The sequence below is a fragment of the Rhipicephalus sanguineus genome, chromosome 5 (genome assembly GCF_013339695.2).
Source record: "Rhipicephalus sanguineus isolate Rsan-2018 chromosome 5, BIME_Rsan_1.4, whole genome shotgun sequence".
Classification (NCBI taxonomy): domain Eukaryota; kingdom Metazoa; phylum Arthropoda; class Arachnida; order Ixodida; family Ixodidae; genus Rhipicephalus; species Rhipicephalus sanguineus.
The window spans coordinates 90,982,618-91,002,155 of NC_051180.1; positions in this window are offsets into that span (position 1 = coordinate 90,982,618).

Genomic DNA, 19,538 nt, shown 5'->3' on the forward strand with positions numbered 1-19,538 from the left:
GGAATGACGCGGAGCCCGTGTGCGGACAAAGACCGCATGATCAAATATAACGAAATTACCAAGCACTACAGATTTGGAAGGCAGCATTATCCGCCACCACACTCCTCATTAAATAAGCAGCAGGCGACAGCGTGGCGCCTATTACAAACAAACACGTTCCCAAACCCAATCGCTTATAATCATTGTTACCCGGACCTCTAATCAGACAGATGCAAACACTGCAATCAACGGGAGGGCCTCAAACAAATCATCTGGGCTTGCCCCAATATGGTGAAGGGGCCAAACAACACATATATGAATACGGAGTAATGGAAGACCGCGCTGCTAAGCTCAAGCATCGAGGACCAACTACAGGTCATCAGGCAAGCCGAAGATGACGCTAGAGCCCAAGAACTATTTGCTGCCATCTAAGGCCGGAGAGGTAAACTCCTCTGATACTTGCCATTTGAATAAAACTTGTTTCTCTCTCTCTCTCGAAGAAAGTGCACTTGCCATTTGAGACCTCATGTTTACCGCAGACAGAAGCATGCTGCAAATACCTTTAAGCCGTTATTATTTCATTTGAACCTAGCGCCACCGTTAAAGAAAGCACAAGGCTACTAAACAATCTGGGCAAGTTCATGTTTAACAAAAAAACGAAATGTGTACCTTCAATTAAGCCCTATCGCTTGTCTTCTTACCCTACCCTAGACAAGGGAAAGTTAGAAGTTTCGCAATGCATTGTTTCAAACGTGTTGAGTGGAGTTGTTGAGTTCAATAAACTTTATTTGTCCAAAAGTTGTTATTGTGCTCGGGGCTAGGCTGCCAGGCATCCACTGTTCCAGGAACATCTTCCGAGGTCCTCAGCGACGGCCCTGGCCCGCTGGACGGCCCACTTCTGGTCTTGAAGGGCCTCGCTGATAAGGGCGGTTTGCCATCGCTCAGCAAGGCACCCCGCTTCAGAGGATCCTTCAGTTGTCCTCGTCGTTCCTTGTAGCCTATATTCATTTCTCGCGCATTCCCAAAGTACATAGGCCATTTCGGCACGTCCGTGCTCACACCACGGGCACCAAGGCGACGGGTGCAACGCGGGCCACAGGTAGTGCAGATGGTAGGGGTTGGTGAACGTTCCCGTGTGCAGCCGCCTCCGGTCCACCGCCTGTGACCTGTCCAGATGCACGTGGGATTCCGAATATTTCTTCCGGTTTTTCTTATAGTGTCCAAGCACCTCGTGGTACGTGGGCCGGAACTCTTCGGCGTAGCAGTCGGCAGACATCTGGTTCCTTGCTTCGTGCGCGAAATATGTCAGGCGGATCACACGACGAAGGCTTCAAAAAGTATTTTGCTTTTTAAATAAATTGTTTTAAGCTTGCAACTTCACGCCCTCTATTCGAATTAGAAATTTCCAAGCAACTAAATCACATGACTGAATCGAAGGCTTCCGAACCCTACACATTTGAAAGCATGTTCACGATGGTCGTGGAAACTTGAGCTTAAGAGAACATAGTTAATATTCCTTGTTGGGAATCGACCGTCAACTTTGCCCAGCACCATGTTCATTGGGATATCTCTGGGATTTTCCTGGGCGGGAGAATTACTAGTTGGTTTCTCAAAGAATTTATCTCAGTCCCTTTGTGTTAATTGCTTCTTATAATAGAACAGTATACATGTAGCCGCTTGTAGACGTTCTCGACAGGTATCGCAGGCATAGGCGTCAAAAATTTCAGACAGTGTCACAGCGAACATTATTTGTTAAGATGACCACCCAGTCTAAAGCACTTCATAAAGAATAAAGAAAAAGAAATGTGCCCGAAGCTTCACGCTTCCATAATGTCTCGACACAGTTTCACTCCCGTCTCATAAAGATAAGCCTCGCAGCTAGTGCTTGTAATAACTCTATATTGTCGCAGGTTATAAAACACAGGGGCTTCATTCAGAAAGGCGTACGGCGTGTCGTACTCGAAGATAGCGCGGCGTAGAGCAGCCAAGAACGTCTTTTAAAGACGATAGTCTTTCTTGGGGAACTTAAACGCAGAAATTTTGGTCTGTCTTTCTGTCTGTCTGTCTTTCTGTTTGTCGGCACGTCCCTCGATTCAGCCACTCGGCCAAAGTTGAACCACTTGCCCAAGAGCCAGCCGTCTTGAACTGGTACGGCTGTTCATACTTGTGAAGGTTGTCGATCAAAAAGTAAATATCATGCATATCTGAGGTGCAACATCACTAGGTAAGTATTAGGTGGCGTGTTCCTTTAATAGAAAATGTATACATACGTAATTTTAAGGACCCTAGTTTCTTAAGCTGCGCTGAAAATGCATAAGAATGGAACCTTGAGCGAGTTGGTATGCGTTCATCTTTGTTGAAACAGCGCTCACTAGACGACGACGAAGTAAAAGAAGGCACAGGACAGGCGCTGCCTGTCCTGTGCCTTCTTTTACTTCGTCGTCGTCTAGTGAGCGCTGTTTCAACAAAGCTGAAAAATGCGACTGCACTGAAATTTGCCTTCCTCCGTGCCCTTCGCACGAGCTCATGGTTGTGTTTCGGTTTCGGTTCTGTATTGCACTGTACGAATGCCATGGGTTGGTGTTGAAAAACTTTAGTTTTGAGAAGGCCAAGAAGGTGAAAAAAAAATTTAAAAAATGAAAAAGCAGCGTTGTGGGCGGCCTTCAGGCTGCCGGTTGTGGGCGCCGCTCTGGCGTTCCTGTTTTACCCAGGCGACGTGTAAATAAAAGAGTGTGTGGAGAGTACTCGTTGAGTGCGGACGTTTCTCTGCTTCAGCGCTTCGCGCCAAACCGCGTTTTCGGGCTGGCTGGCGTCCCCGCCGGTCGCGTTGGTCACCGCCGGTCTTCGCCTGCTGCTGCGCCGGGACTACCAGCACGCAACACAGCACTCATGTTTCCCGACGTATTGCCAGATGGCGTCCATATCTCACACAGCTCCTCTTCTATCGTCTTTACACGACATTTGCAGCGAAGCACGCAGATACGCGGCCAATTTTTTTCTCAGTATCTCACGCCGCGACTCTCGAGCGCACCGGTTGTCTTCGTTGTCGTCGCCAGCGTATAGTCAGACACAAATATGGACGCGGCAATATCATAGTAGAGCGTTTTCTTTCATTTTTTGTTTCTTTCTTCGATAACATTGTTCAAACTTCGCTGCAAAGGTGCAAGAAATGAAATTAACAGCAATCCCCCATCCGTAACAAATGACTGCCCATCTCGTGTTCTCGATATTTTTCCGTTCCACATTCACAGACAGGGCTTCAAATACACGACATTCATAGACTCAGGATATGAAAAAGAAACAGTTACCAAATCTCGGCAGTCTATTCGCTCTTTCGCACACACGAATTGCGAGCACCCTCAGCAGGCGCAGTGGCGACGGAACGCGCAAAGTATCGTGCAGAATGAACATGACATTCATCATTTTCCTACGAGCGCGCTGCTAAAATATCGGGCATGGGAAACTTGCTGCTTTCGTCGTGAAGGTGGTATCTGGTGTTTAGCGAGCGATGCGGTCATTAGATGCGGTATAGCGGTATAACGCGCACGACATTACGGGGTGCTCAAACAGCTCTTCAGCTGAATGAAGCTGGCGGCTTGTGAATTTTTTACTTCTCATTTTGTGGAGAAATAAACAAAAAACAGTGGTCGGTAGCCTACTTGCACTATTGAGGGACCACTTTAAAGGAATAACTGTTCTTCTTTACCTCCTATTTGTTTCCTTTCATTCCATTCCAACAACTTCTCCAGCTGTTAAGCTTGTCAAGCGCAGCTTACGAGATCGCTTCCGGGTCGGCTGGCAAGTGTGGTGTTCGTTCTTCTTCTTCGTCTTTTTTCGCTGCTGTTCAAGAGCTTCTGTCCTTCACTCTGCAATGCGGTCGAAACGACGGCGAAGGAACGCCGAATAAACCTCGGTGATCGTGCTTTTAAATGCGAAGCATTTCTTAGCGAATTCTGCGACTTTGAGCGTATCTATCTATCTATCTATCTATCTATCTATCTATCTATCTATCTATCTATCTATCTATCTATCTATCTATCTATCTATCTATCTATCTATCTATCTATCTATCTATCTATCTATCTATCTATCTATCTACTAGCCGCCTACGACTTTGTGCTCTCCTGGTCGCTTGGTTCATCGAATGTGCACCAAAATTGGTATGGCGTAACATGACTGTAGGACGAACATAAATGACGAGTCATAACATGAAAATCATGACACGCATGTCATGTACATCATGATTTACATGCTACGCTCATGGTGCGCTGGCGGCCGTTTCGCTAGCTTGATATACACCAAAATTGCTATCATGCGACGTGACTGTGTGACGAACATAAATAATACGAGTTAACATGAAAATCATGACACGCATGTCATGCACAGCATGACTTACGTGCCACGCTCATGGTGCGCTGGCGGCAGTTTCGCTAGCTTATATACACCAAAATTGGTATCTTGCGACGTGACCGTGCAACGAACGTAATTAACACGAGATAACATGAAAATCATGACACCCATGTCACGTACAGCTTGACTTACGTGGGACGCTCGTGGCGCGCTGGCGGCAGTTTCGCTAGCTTGATCTACCCCGAAATTGGTAGTGCGCGACGTGACTGTATGGCGAACATAAAAACTCGAGTTAACACGAAAATCATGACACGCATGCCATGTACAGCATGACTTTCGTGCCATGCTCATGGAGCGCTGGCGGCAGTTTCGCTAGCTTGATCTACTCCGAAATTGGTATTGCGCGACGTGACTGTGTGACGAACATAAAAACTCTAGTTAACATGAAAATCATGACACGCATGCCATGTACAGCATGACTTTCGTGCCATGCTCATGGAGCGCTGGCGGCAGTTTCGCTAGCTTGATCTACCCCGAAATTGGTAGTGCGCGACGTGACTGTATGGCGAACATAAAAACTCGAGTTAACACGAAAATCATGACACGCATGCCATGTACAGCATGACTTTCGTGCCATGCTCATGGAGCGCTGGCGGCAGTTTCGCTAGCTTGATCTACTCCGAAATTGGTATTGCGCGACGTGACTGTGTGACGAACATAAAAACTCTAGTTAACATGAAAATCATGACACGCATGCCATGTACAGCATGACTTTCGTGCCATGCTCATGGAGCGCTGGCGGCAGTTTCGCTAGCTTGATCTACCCCGAAATTGGTAGTGCGCGACGTGACTGTATGGCGAACATAAAAACTCGAGTTAACACGAAAATCATGACACGCATGCCATGTACAGCATGACTTTCGTGCCATGCTCATGGAGCGCTGGCGGCAGTTTCGCTAGCTTGATCTACTCCGAAATTGGTATTGCGCGACGTGACTGTGTGACGAACATAAAAACTCTAGTTAACATGAAAATCATGACACGCATGCCATGTACAGCATGACTTCCGTGCCACGCTCATGGAGCGCTGGCTACCATGCAAACGGTAGCTGAAAAGCTATGCGCGTTAACATACTGCCGGGTATGTTCCCCCAACAGGATTCCAATAGCCTACGTGGTGGAAACACCTTTTTAAGGTCATCGCTGCCGAATACCTTTTCACAGCCTTTAGAAACATTAGAACTAACCTGGTCAATGGAGAAGCCGATACCCCTCAACCTCCTTTGTATGCTTCCTCATTCGTTGAGTGACAGCTAGGTTTGTCTTCTATAGTCATCCAATTAAAAATGTATTTGCTCTGCTGCTATTAAGACGTTCAGAAATAGAGATATAAGGAGAAAGACTGAAATTTATACACTTTGTCTTGTGTACAGGCCACTAAATTGGTATCAACGCCGAATTTCCAGCCTCACTTTTCGCGTTAGTGACGCAAGGAGGACTCTAACCATCGCACTGCAGAGATCGATGTAATCGCAAGCAAGACTTGTCTGTTATATGAATGAAGCTTAACTGCTTTTATACAGGCTCTTTTATACAGGTAGTATTATCACTGCAATCAATCACAATCATCCCTTGTTTAGCAAGACCAAGGAGGTTTCTTCTGCGCCTTCAAATGGACTGTGCGCTAATTTTTCATTAGGCATCGAGTTTTCCATATATCGTCTCAAATACCATGGCCATGGCTGGCAGTGTAGAGGGTACTGCGAGCCATGGACGTGGTTCATTAGCACATAAATTTGTTAAATACGTTGTATTTTTTCAATTTCAGTAATATAACGAAGCGCTTTCTTTTTTGTTCATTACTAGACCCATCTGTTTGTGAGTATGTATTGATATATCACTTGTATAACGATGTTTGAAAAGTTGTGTTATTGTTTCCGATTTATTACAACTTCTTCTCTCCAGATTTTATTTATTTATAATTATTTGTTCTGACGGATAATTGTTGCTGAACGAATTCTCTTATGTTTGAGTTAATATAAGCAGGTATGCATGTCAATTTCTTACTTTGCAAGCTCCTGACGCTGTATACAACGAATAGCCAACAGTACATTTCTCTGTTACCAGCAGTTGTAGCCTATTTCTTATATGATGCATACTTAGTTGTTGCCCATGCAGTTATCACAGATTCAATTGACATATTTTCTCATTTGTGTCTGCTGGGCTGTGTGAAATAGCCTCTGGGCTGCTTCCGTCGATATATCTTAGTGCCTCAAATCATTTCATACTATTGCACTCCGTTTCTGTAAGGCACATAAAACACACAGCTAACTGTTTTATTTCGTTATGCTGTAGACGAAAAACGACCGTGCCTGCCTTCCATTTCATAAGCAGGCTGCCTGTGGACAATGGCTTCAACATTTATAATGCTGGATCTGGCTTGATATGCACATCGCATTACTTAAAAACCGTAAAGTAACCTTTCGTTGTGTTTTACAGAGGATCCTGAACGAAATCCGGCAGGCGCTACAAACATCAGAAAAGCAGTTGACATACCGAAGGCGCACACGTACCGCACACATAATAGATGAAGTCCCAGTGTAAGAATAGTTTATCAAGAAATTTGGTAGACAGTCTATTTCCTTTGATGCGTTCAAAGTACAAGACGAATGAGGTGTAATGACTAGAAGAATTTCACTGATTTTTTCCTCATTATGGCAGGAAAGAAAGACGGCATGATCGCATTATCAGACGGACTGCTTCATACCTGCACACGCCCTCCTGGTACGTTTCTCAACGCTTACAGATATTGAGTGTCTTGCACTATCAGAAAATAGAAAAACTTGCAGCATTTTGCTTTTACCTCGCCCATGACTAATATTCGTAATTCATTTGGTGTGGCTTTGTTCTGTTTAGCGCAACGCTCACAATAATTTAAAGTTTTGACTGGTATGATCGTGAACTTAACGTTCTTCACAGGCAAATAGCGAGAGGGGACGAGAACCACAAATTATAGTTGTTAAGCGAAGCTTTTTTAGCTGCTCCTCTTTGGTGTGATGGAGCCTGTCGTATTGAGCGGCAGCAAGAGCGCGTCCCTAGAGAGGAAGAGAACAGGCAGGAGAAAAGACGAAAGAATGTGGGCCGTTTGTTTTGCCTCAAATATGCGAGGCGTAGATGATGTGCGCACTGGCTCATTTAAACAAAGCTTAGTGACGCTAGAATCATAACTGCTCATTTCATAGATAGGCCATGAAATATCTGATCAAATGGAAATAGAGGTTGCGGTCTGGTATTCCTTAATTAACGATACCGTTTTATTTGACTCTTTAGAAAAATATGGCTATGCTTGCGTCAACGGGGGCACAAACGTAACGTGAGGCACAACGAATAGAAAGAGAACTGAATAGATTTACGCAACTGCGCTCTTGGTAAAAACTCTCATGAACACTGGTGTAGCACACTCATTTAAATACGCGATGGAGGGGAAAATGTTCGAGGCCCGTGTAGTTAAATTTAGGTGCACGTTAAAGAACCCCAGGTGGTCGAAATTTCCGGACCCTTCCACTTTCTTTATTGTGAGGTATGAAAAAAGAAAAAAAAAGAATAAAAATACGGCGTCCCTCATAATGATATCGTGGTTTTGGGACGTTAAACCCTAGATATGATGATTATTACTATCATATAAAAGCGTAACTGCCGGCGTAAGCAATATGTTCTATACGGTAAAGGTCTACCTTCGAAAATTATACTTTAGAAAAGAACGAAGGTAGAATTCCAAACGGTATTTTTCATTCGCTCACGTAGTGCTTCCGTTTTCGTGCTGCCCTAGAGATCCCATTCAACTGCACCCTTTAAAGGCACACTAAAGGCAAATATTAAGTCGACGCTGATTGTTGCAATAGCGTTGCAGAAACCTCGTAGTGCTTGTTTCGTGCCAAGGAAATGCTTATTTTGAAAGAAAATCACGTTTTAGTGGTCCGCACGGCGTTACCGCACTTCAAATCACCCGCCTAAACGGACCTTCTGACGTAGCAGTTGCCGCGCCCAACGTTGCCCGCCTTTACTCTCCGGCCGCCGAAGCTACGGTTTCTTGCACAACAGCGGCCATCAATCTTGCCAAGACGCATCCATGGGCCATTCCGAAACTGTATAGTTCACTGTAACGGAGCTTAGCTTGGCCAGCAGCAGCAGAAGTAGAGTATCGACAGGGCGAAAATGGCGAGAGCCAAGCACATGATACCGTGCACGCGATACCGAAACTACCACTGAGACGCGCAGCTCGGCGAAAACGAAAATTTTGAACCACTCGCGCCGTTCCCCATGATAGAGCCAAGAGGTTCTTTTTTCCATGAATCAAACAGAAACGCACAAGCAGCATTTTATTACGTCTTGTGATGCACGGAAGGTTCTTTTTTATTGCAACTAGTTTAATTAGTAGTGGTTAATTGTAATCGGGACTCTCTGACGTCATCTGTATCATTTCCAAAATGTCCCACTCGTGGCGCACATCGTGTACTACATTTACCTCAATTTCTCGATTACTAGAGCACTGCTGTTGATACCATTGACGTTTTAGACGTTCTCACACATTGACCTTTCACTCTGACGTAAATTGTTATTTGCATTTAGTGTCCCTTTAACGTCCTTTGAGCGAAGCCACTGAAAAACACATGGAAAGTTTCGTAGCTCTTTCACATGGCAGATTTTAAGTAAGAGATACGATAACAGCTCGCTGTTAGTGCGCGTACTGAACAAAGTTTTGTCCACAACCTTTAAAAACAAAGAAATTCTAGCATGTTTTTGATGGCTATAACTGATGAAAAAGTAAACAATTCGAGCATTTTCCGCTTCCGAATCAGAGTTGGTGACCTTGCCAGCAGAGATAACTAGGCTAATGTCCTTCGGTCCAAATCGTCCGAACGAATGGGCCACGCATTTCCTCAATTCAAGAGGATCACTTCTGAACCTCGCTATGCGAAAGAACAAAAGCATTTTAGGTCGCCTCAAATATCGCTAAAAGCCTCCACGCAAGGCCTTTCCGTCCCGACAAATGGCTCGGCTCATGAAAGAATCTTTGAGAGTTAAGCTGAAATGACAGTCGAGAAAAAAAAGACATACAGGAAATGGAGGGGTGAGGGACATTAAAGCGAGGAGAGAGAGAAAATTGACTACAATGCAAGGAACTGAGTGAGAGTCAAAAAATAAGAGTCTTAGCTCGGACGCAACTAGAGTGCTAAGGCCGAAATGGTGAAAGTGGCATCTGTCTGATAATGTCAGCGAAGTTATCCCTACTTCTGCTCTCTATGAGAGTGGATTCAAATATGTCAAGCGCGAACGCAGATGCTGCTGTAAACAAAGCCTTTTTTGTCTTTTTTGAACTAAATGAATGGTGACAACGGGTACCAAATGCAATCGACATACAGATGCACATATTGAGAGAGAAAGACTAGGAAATGCAAAAGCAGTGAAGTCAACCATACGCGCGTCCGATTCCCTGCCCTATACAGGCGAAATGAATTAGTCCCTTCCATAATGTTTAGTTAAGGTTTGTATCGAAAGTCTTTTGTATGCATGCATGTGCGTGATGTACTCAAGGAATAAAAGAAGACAATTTAGGGCTGCGTAACACACATACTTTCGTATCCACCGTCTTCAGTTCAGATCATATCGGCGTAATTTCGACTCGAACGCATAGATAAAGCCAACATTAACTTTAGAGACCAGATTCGTCGCGACAGGACGTCGTTATCATCAGCAATTGCGAATACCGGTCGTTGCACAAAAAAATAAATGTCTCATTTGAATCTGTGAGTACTGTACGCGTTATTTGTGTGTGCATGTCACCATTGTATATACCATAGTTAACACCCGACACTTGAAGTAGCAATCCAGGCGATAAACCTAGTTACCATCTCCGAGGTAACCATTCAAAAAACATGGTTGTTCACTCCATCATAGGAATCAGTGTAACACGAATTAAAGGGGTCATGAACCACTTTTCCAAGTAATGATCTAATGACCTCAGTATCGGAGTTTACTGCCTCCCGAATCGATTGTCGCAGAAAGTTCTCGAATCCGTCAAGAATTAGCGGAGTTACGGGGGTTTGGCGCACACTCTCAGCGCTTTCTCTCTTTTCTCGTGCCGACGAGCGCACTGGAAGCTAGATAGGGAGGAATGGCACGGGGAAAGAAGTTACGTCAGCGCGCGTCATGAAACGCGATCGCTCCCCGCTGTGATTCGCTTCCGCGAGTGCGGCTAACGTGTACTGAAGAGTGCGGCGCCGGCAAGTGGCGGCACCCCGTGGCAAGAAGCGCATCTGAACCGAACGCCGCTCTCGATTTACGTCGGCTATCGGCCACTGAGGATGCTATGTCTTTTGCGACGCGTCGACGCAGATCGCGACGTCACCTGGCAGACGCTCCGCCCACTGCCGAGAGTGAGAACCGGCCTCTGTTTGAAAAGAGGGCTCCTGAGAAAACAGCAACTTCACGTTCCGCTTGTAGCCTTTACGCGGCGCGGACGACTGCAATATTTGGCTGAGCAGTTCATAGCCGTGTCAGCTTTCCGCAGGATGTGTCTTTTCAACAAGCCCAAGGGGCGCTTCATGACCCCTTTAAAGCGTGCCTTTTCAGAAGTACTTGAAGGTTTATAGTACATTGCTATTAGAGAGCTCGCACAATTTATATTGGTGTTGGGCAGCTATAGCACCGTGTAACGTGGCTACACCCACGTTGACGCTTGGTGGCACATCTCTCTCCCGACGACTAACGTCCATGATCAATGATTAAACAAACCATTGATGTAGCTGTAGTAGTTAACGGTGACAGCGTAATGGAGAAAGCGGTGTGACAGCCAGAAGAGCGTTGCTGACTGGACGCAGAACTTGGGCATGCGGCATCCCGCCCCATGTTTGAGTTATTCAGCACCACTGCGGGATTAGAGGGAAACGCAACGCGCGTCGTGTCTACCCTCTAACCTGGCCGCGATTTTTCTCTAGGCGAGCGTAAACGGGGAACGAGGTGTTACAGCCAGGCTACGCAGGCGCGCGTCGCAGAGCTACTTGATAATTGATGGTAGCGCAGGCCGCACACACGGACAAAAGAAGGCACATGAGACACCACAGCGCTGTGGCGTCTCATGTGCCTTCTTTTCTCCGTGTCTGTGGCCTGCGCTACCATCAATTATCATGCAACCATACCAACAAGCCCATATCGCCACCCTCATCGCAGAGCTATTTATGATATGGATGGATGCTATTAGCGAGACCGAGGCTTGGGCTAAAGTTGCCACCTCAGGGTGTGTTAAGGCCTTTACAAAGTTGTACTTCTATTGGAAAAGCGCCGAAATGGACGCGCGCGTAGTAACGACGCGTTGAGCAGCTAATCGCGGAGGCCAGGGTCACAATACATTACTTCACTTTACCGCTCCCAGACAGCGACACCGCCCCGCCGACCAAGAGCAGTGTGAGCGGAAAGTGTGAGGTATAACACGCGCGTTTGTAAAGCCTGCAGAGTGTGTGACCATGACGCGGTGGATAGCGTGCCCGACATCTGTTGTCGCGGACCGAGAGGTCTTGAATTCGATGACCGAACTTTTATTATTTGCCATCTGATCGTGTTCATTTTTTCGACGTCATCTCCGTGACGGATATATGGCACTGAAGTCTTGGTGGACCCCGGCATAAAACACTTTCATGTAAAAAATTGTTAGCTATCTATCTAGCCCCTCCCATTTCATGAACTAGCTGAGGTCGTGCACGCGTTTTTATTAAAAACAGCCAATTACGAGCTGAGCTTACCGACAGTACTTCACATTTTCTTGCTCATAGAAAGATGTCTTCTTTGTATTTTCCCGGGCTCTGGTAGATAACAGCACATATACCGTTGGTAAACTATGTTTGTTTGCGGGAAGCAATTAACACTTGTTCCAAGAAGGCCCACATAAAATACCTAAAAAAAGCGTGGCATCGAAGGGTTCACGGGATGAAGAAAGAAAAGGAGAGAACACGAAGAATGCCAGAAAGTTCATATTCCAGAAAACTACTACAAAGTCATGTCCGGCTGTCGCGAACTTCCATACTCTTTTCAAATTAACTATGTGTGCCTTGAACATTTCTGCAGAACTACTCTTCTAATCGTCATATAACCCTCCATGAGCATTTATTAACGCTTTAGTGCTCGTGAAATCACTGCATCAACGCCTAACGTTTTCCTTGACACATGAAGGCAATTTTCTGCTTGAAAGTATATAAATATTTTGTATATGACATGACCAGTACAGCGCAACACCATAAAAGATACTGGCAGGTGAACAGAAAATCAATATTCATGCCCCTAGTACCACCAAAGTCCTCACGTTTTCGTCGCTTTTGTGCGGTCGCCACAGAAATGCTTCCGTAGACTCATACCATAGCCTGCCTTGCACGAGCAAGTTCATGCGTCTGGTTGCACAAGGAGAAGCCCGAAAGTCGCAGTATCATCAGTTACTCGCACGATTCTTCGCATAGCATTACGTTATGTCGTGCGTCGGGCTTGTAAGATTTATTTAACGCAAGAACGAAACTCATGTTCCAAAGGCCGGTCACGGCAAATATGAAACAAAATGTAGTCGAACTAGTCTGCACTCAAGCACGTTTGCGTCGCCTTGCTCATTCGCAGCGACACAGACGTATTACCACAAACAGCATCTGAACATCTGTATTGAAGCACGTAGTTTGTGCCTTCACTTAATTTTGCTTCAGTGCGTATAATTCTCTCATTCTTAATAGTTATTGTCTACTAGCACTTTACTTCGTCCTCTGTGTATGAAAGCGCTGTTGATGCGGCCTTGTGCCCTTAACGTTGGCTGCCTCGTTTGTCGGCTCTTTACCACTACTCATTTCTAGTGCCCTTGCACTCGTAGCTCTCATTCACTATAAGTACGCCGCCTAACTATTTCATCCGTCTTGGATAAGCGCAGCCCAACCTTTTATCATCCCTTGAGTGCGCTTCCTCACTGCCCCAACTCATCGCAATTCCATGATTTGACCGGGAAGCAAAACAGCCCCTTCTCAAAATACGCCATAATAACTCTTTTTATGGCTATAAATAACTACCGTTTTGGGGGGTTGCTAACGCTCATACAGCCAAAAAAAAAAAAGGTGTCTGAAAACATCGAGGAATTCGCTGTTGAGTATGCCCTTAGAATGCAAAGGCCGCAGTTGCACATGTATGGAGCATAATTAGTGTGCCAGGCATATTTGGCTATCCCGAAAGCCAAGACGAAAAAAATATCCGGCGAGCAAAGATGTCTTGTTATATCTTCAAAAAAAAGCACGTTTCTAGTTTGCTTCTGCAGGAGTGAAAGGCAAACTAGAATGGAACAGTTGTGAGCACAACGCAGTAATCAGCCGTGCGTTATGAAAGACAAAATAACCAAACACCAGAAAAGCAAAATAGCATTGACTGGGAAGTCTATGCCAATACATTAAATCCGTTTGTGTGACTTCAAATTACTAAATGGGCATACGCATCAATTTTTCACAAGCTGCTTCTCAATATGAAGCCGCATTTACATCTATGTTCAATTTACAATTATTTATTTCAATTTCAAAAATGTTTAAGCAAACAAATCAAGTTGTAAAAATTAGGACGCGCGGTACATACCATCGCCTATATTTTAGAAAAGTAACGGAGAAAATTGCAGCAATAAATTTATCTTTATGATACCGAACAAAGTACGAAATGCCAAAGCACAAAAATAGTAATACAATATAATGGGTGCCATGATATCAACAAAATAATGTTTATGAAGAATAGGATGCATCGAAACGTCGCGGCGTCATTTGTCTTCTAAAAACTTCAGGTTGTATATGGCTCGTCGCTTCATGATATCGGCATTAAAAAAGAACAATATTAGAGCGTGATTAGGCCAATAAATATTGCTGGTATACATATGAGTTATAATAAACATTAGGCTAAGATTACAGGGTAGATTAATGAGGTATATCCCATAAGAATCCTGTGGGTGTAAAACCAATTAGAAGTGTGTTGGGAAAAACCCACGCGAATGTTTGTTCCTCGCTCATGTTGGCCCACTCACATGAAAATGAACAACGTTTTTTACGGTTTTGGAACAGAAGTCCGAGACTCAAATAATTCTGACTCGCTGTGTGACAAGTCCGACGCCTGCATAAGAGCTTTGATAAGATCACCCACGCCCACGCCATGAAAAACACAGATATGAGTAAATAATCAACTTGATCTTTTGGTCTTCAGAAGGTTATGATGTGCAACATTTGGTTTCTCATGCCCTGTTCGACAGCCCCATTGTACGTAAGAAGACAGCATCCCACGTAACTGGAGTAGGAGGCAAGCAGATGATTTTTCAAGGGCTCGTTTATCTTTGTTAGACACAATATTAATGAGAACTAACAGACAATAACGCCAAGGAAAGTACAGGGGGTGTTATCTGTAGTATTTAGAATATAAATGTGAAGAAAGTAAAGTGGACGAAAAGATGACTTGCCGCCGGCAGGGACCGAACCTGCGACCTTCGAATAACGCGTCCGATGCTCTACCACTGAGCTACGGCGGCGGTCATCCTCCCGTCCACTTTCTGGGGTATATATGTTGATTTAAACCTAGGAGTGTTAGCTACGTGACGCCAACAGGCAAAAAAAGAGTGTTCCACACTCGCCGCCATGGCTGCGATTGGCGCTGACTAACACTCCTAGGTTTAAATCAACATATATACCCCAGAAAGTGGACGGGAGGATGACCGCCGCCGTAGCTCAGTGGTAGAGCATCGGACGCGTTATTCGAAGGTCGCAGGTTCGGTCCCTGCCGGCGGCAAGTCATCTTTTCGTCCACTTTACTTTCTTCACATTTATATTCTAAATACTACAGATAACACCCCCTGTACTTTCCTTGGCGTTATTGTCTGTTAGTTCTCATTAATATTGTGTCTAACAAAGATAAACGAGCCCTTGAAAAATCATCTGCTTGCCTCCTACTCCAGTTACGTGGGATGCTGTCTTCTTACGTACAATGGGGCTGTCGAACAGGGCATGAGAAACCAAATGTTGCACATCATAACCTTCTGAAGACCAAAAGATCAAGTTGATTATTTACTCATATCTGTGTTTTTCATGGCGTGGGCGTGGGTGATCTTATCAAAGCTCTTATGCAGGCGTCGGACTTGTCACACAGCGAGTCAGAATTATTTGAGTCTCGGACTTCTGTTCCAAAACCGTAAAAAACGTTGTTCATTTTCATGTGAGTGGGCCAACATGAGCGAGGAACAAACATTCGCGTGGGTTTTTCCCAACACACTTCTAATTGGTTTTACACCCACAGGATTCTTATGGGATATACCTCATTAATCTACCCTGTAATCTTAGCCTAATGTTTATTATAACTCATATGTATACCAGCAATATTTATTGGCCTAATCACGCTCTAATATTGTTCTTTTTTAATGCCGATATCATGAAGCGACGAGCCATATACAACCTGAAGTTTTTAGAAGACAAATGACGCCGCGACGTTTCGATGCATCCTATTCTTCATAAACATTATTTTGTTGATATCATGGCACCCATTATATTGTATTACTATTTTTGTGCTTTGGCATTTCGTACTTTGTTCGGTATCATAAAGATAAATTTATTGCTGCAATTTTCTCCGTTACTTTTCTAAAATATAGGCGATGGTATGTACCGCGCGTCCTAATTTTACAACTTGATTTGTTTGCTTAAACATTTTTGAAATTGAAATAATAATTGTAAATTGAACATAGATGTAAATGCGGCTTCATATTGAGAAGCAGCTTGTGAAAAATTGATGCGTATGCCCATTTAGTAATTTGAAGTCACACAAACGGATTTAATGTATTGGCATAGACTTCCCAGTCAATGCTATTTTGCTTTTCTGGTGTTTGGTTATTTTGTCTTTCATAACGCACGGCTGATTACTGCGTTGTGCTCACAACTGTTCCATTCTAGTTTGCCTTTCACTCCTGCAGAAGCAAACTAGAAACGTGCTTTTTTTTGAAGATATAACAAGACATCTTTGCTCGCCGGATATTTTTTTCGTCTTGGCTTTCGGGATAGCCAAATATGCCTGGCACACTAATTATGCTCCATACATGTGCAACTGCGGCCTTCGCATTCTAAGGGCATACTCAACAGCGAATTCCTCGATGTTTTCAGACACCTTTTTTTTTTGGCTGTATGAGCGTTAGCAACCCCCCAAAACGGTAGTTATTTATAGCCATAAAAAGAGTTATTATGGCGTATTTTGAGAAGGGGCTGTTTTGCTTCCCGGTCAAATCATGGAATTGCGATGAGTTGGGGCAGTGAGGAAGCGCACTCAAGGGATGATAAAAGGTTGGGCTGCGCTTATCCAAGACGGATGAAATAGTTAGGCGGCGTACTTATAGTGAATGAGAGCTACGAGTGCAAGGGCACTAGAAATGAGTAGTGGTAAAGAGCCGACAAACGAGGCAGCCAACGTTAAGGGCACAAGGCCGCATCAACAGCGCTTTCATACACAGAGGACGAAGTAAAGTGCTAGTAGACAATAACTATTAAGAATGAGAGAATTATACGCACTGAAGCAAAATTAAGTGAAGGCACAAACTACGTGCTTCAATACAGATGTTCAGATGCTGTTTGTGGTAATACGTCTGTGTCGCTGCGAATGAGCAAGGCGACGCAAACGTGCTTGAGTGCAGACTAGTTCGACTACATTTTGTTTCATATTTGCCGTGACCGGCCTTTGGAACATGAGTTTCGTTCTTGCGTTAAATAAATCTTACAAGCCCGACGCACGACATAACGTAATGCTATGCGAAGAATCGTGCGAGTAACTGATGATACTGCGACTTTCGGGCTTCTCCTTGTGCAACCAGACGCATGAACTTGCTCGTGCAAGGCAGGCTATGGTATGAGTCTACGGAAGCATTTCTGTGGCGACCGCACAAAAGCGACGAAAACGTGAGGACTTTGGTGGTACTAGGGGCATGAATATTGATTTTCTGTTCACCTGCCAGTATCTTTTATGGTGTTGCGCTGTACTGGTCATGTCATATACAAAATATTTATATACTTTCAAGCAGAAAATTGCCTTCATGTGTCAAGGAAAACGTTAGGCGTTGATGCAGTGATTTCACGAGCACTAAAGCGTTAATAAATGCTCATGGAGGGTTATATGACGATTAGAAGAGTAGTTCTGCAGAAATGTTCAAGGCACACATAGTTAATTTGAAAAGAGTATGGAAGTTCGCGACAGCCGGACATGACTTTGTAGTAGTTTTCTGGAATATGAACTTTCTGGCATTCTTCGTGTTCTCTCCTTTTCTTTCTTCATCCCGTGAACCCTTCGATGCCACGCTTTTTTTAGGTATTTTATGTGGGCCTTCTTGGAACAAGTGTTAATTGCTTCCCGCAAACAAACATAGTTTACCAACGGTATATGTGCTGTTATCTACCAGAGCCCGGGAAAATACAAAGAAGACATCTTTCTATGAGCAAGAAAATGTGAAGTACTGTCGGTAAGCTCAGCTCGTAATTGGCTGTTTTTAATAAAAACGCGTGCACGACCTCAGCTAGTTCATGAAATGGGAGGGGCTAGATAGATAGCTAACAATTTTTTACATGAAAGTGTTTTATGCCGGGGTCCACCAAGACTTCAGTGCCATATATCCGTCACGGAGATGACGTCGAAAAAATGAACACGATCAGATGGCAAATAATAAAAGTTCGGTCATCGAATTCAAGACCTCTCGGTCCGCGACAACAGATGTCGGGCACGCTATCCACCGCGTCATGGTCACACACTCTGCAGGCTTTACAAACGCGCGTGTTATACCTCACACTTTCCGCTCACACTGCTCTTGGTCGGCGGGGCGGTGTCGCTGTCTGGAGCGGTAAAGTGAAGTAATGTATTGTGACCCTGGCCTCCGCGATTAGCTGCTCAACGCGTCGTTACTACGCGCGCGTCCATTTCGGCGCTTTTCCAATAGAAGTACAACTTTGTAAAGGCCTTAACACACCCTGAGGTGGCAACTTTAGCCCAAGCCTCGGTCTCGCTAATAGCATCCATCCATATCATAAATAGCTCTGCGATGAGGGTGGCGATATGGGCTTGTTGGTATGGTTGCATGATAATTGATGGTAGCGCAGGCCACAGACACGGAGAAAAGAAGGCACATGAGACGCCACAGCGCTGTGGTGTCTCATGTGCCTTCTTTTGTCCGTGTGTGCGGCCTGCGCTACCATCAATTATCAAGTAGCTCTGCGACGCGCGCCTGCGTAGCCTGGCTGTAACACCTCGTTCCCCGTTTACGCTCGCCTAGAGAAAAATCGCGGCCAGGCTAGAGGGTAGACACGACGCGCGTTGCGTTTCCCTCTAATCCCGCAGTGGTGCTGAATAACTCAAACATGGGGCGGGATGCCGCATGCCCAAGTTCTGCGTCCAGTCAGCAACGCTCTTCTGGCTGTCACACCGCTTTCTCCATTACGCTGTCACCGTTAACTACCGCCGTAGCTCAGTGGTAGAGCATCGAACGCGTTATTCGAAGGTCGCAGGTTCTGTCCCTGCCGGCGGCAAGTCATCTTTTCGTCCACTTTACTTTCTTCACATTTATATTCTAAATACTACAGATAACACCCCCTGTACTTTCCTTGGCGTTATTGTCTGTTAGTTCTCATTAATATTGTGTCTAACAAAGATAAACGAGCCCTTGAAAAATCATCTGCTTTCCTTCATTCATAGCGAGGGTCTCGTCCTGGCAGACTTAATGCCTTCAGGTAGTATGCGAGGGATTATTGGTCAGCTGCCAGCTCGCAAAAAGATCACGTGCTACGTGACGCCAACAGGCAAAAAAAAGAGTGTTCCACACTCGCCGCCATGGCTGCGATTGGCGCTGACTAACACTCCTAGGTTTAAATCAACATATATACCCCAGAAAGTGGACGGGAGGATGACCACCGCCGTAGCTCAGTGGTAGAGCATCGGACGCGTTATTCGAAGGTCGCAGGTTCGGTCCCTGCCGGCGGCAAGTCATCTTTTCGTCCACTTTACTTTCTTCACATTTATATTCTAAATACTACAGACAGGGCTGGGCAAAGATACTTTGAAATTGTATCGCGATACGATACAAGATACTCAGCCAAGAAGTATTTGAGATACAGATACAAGATACTACAACACTGATTGTATCCGAT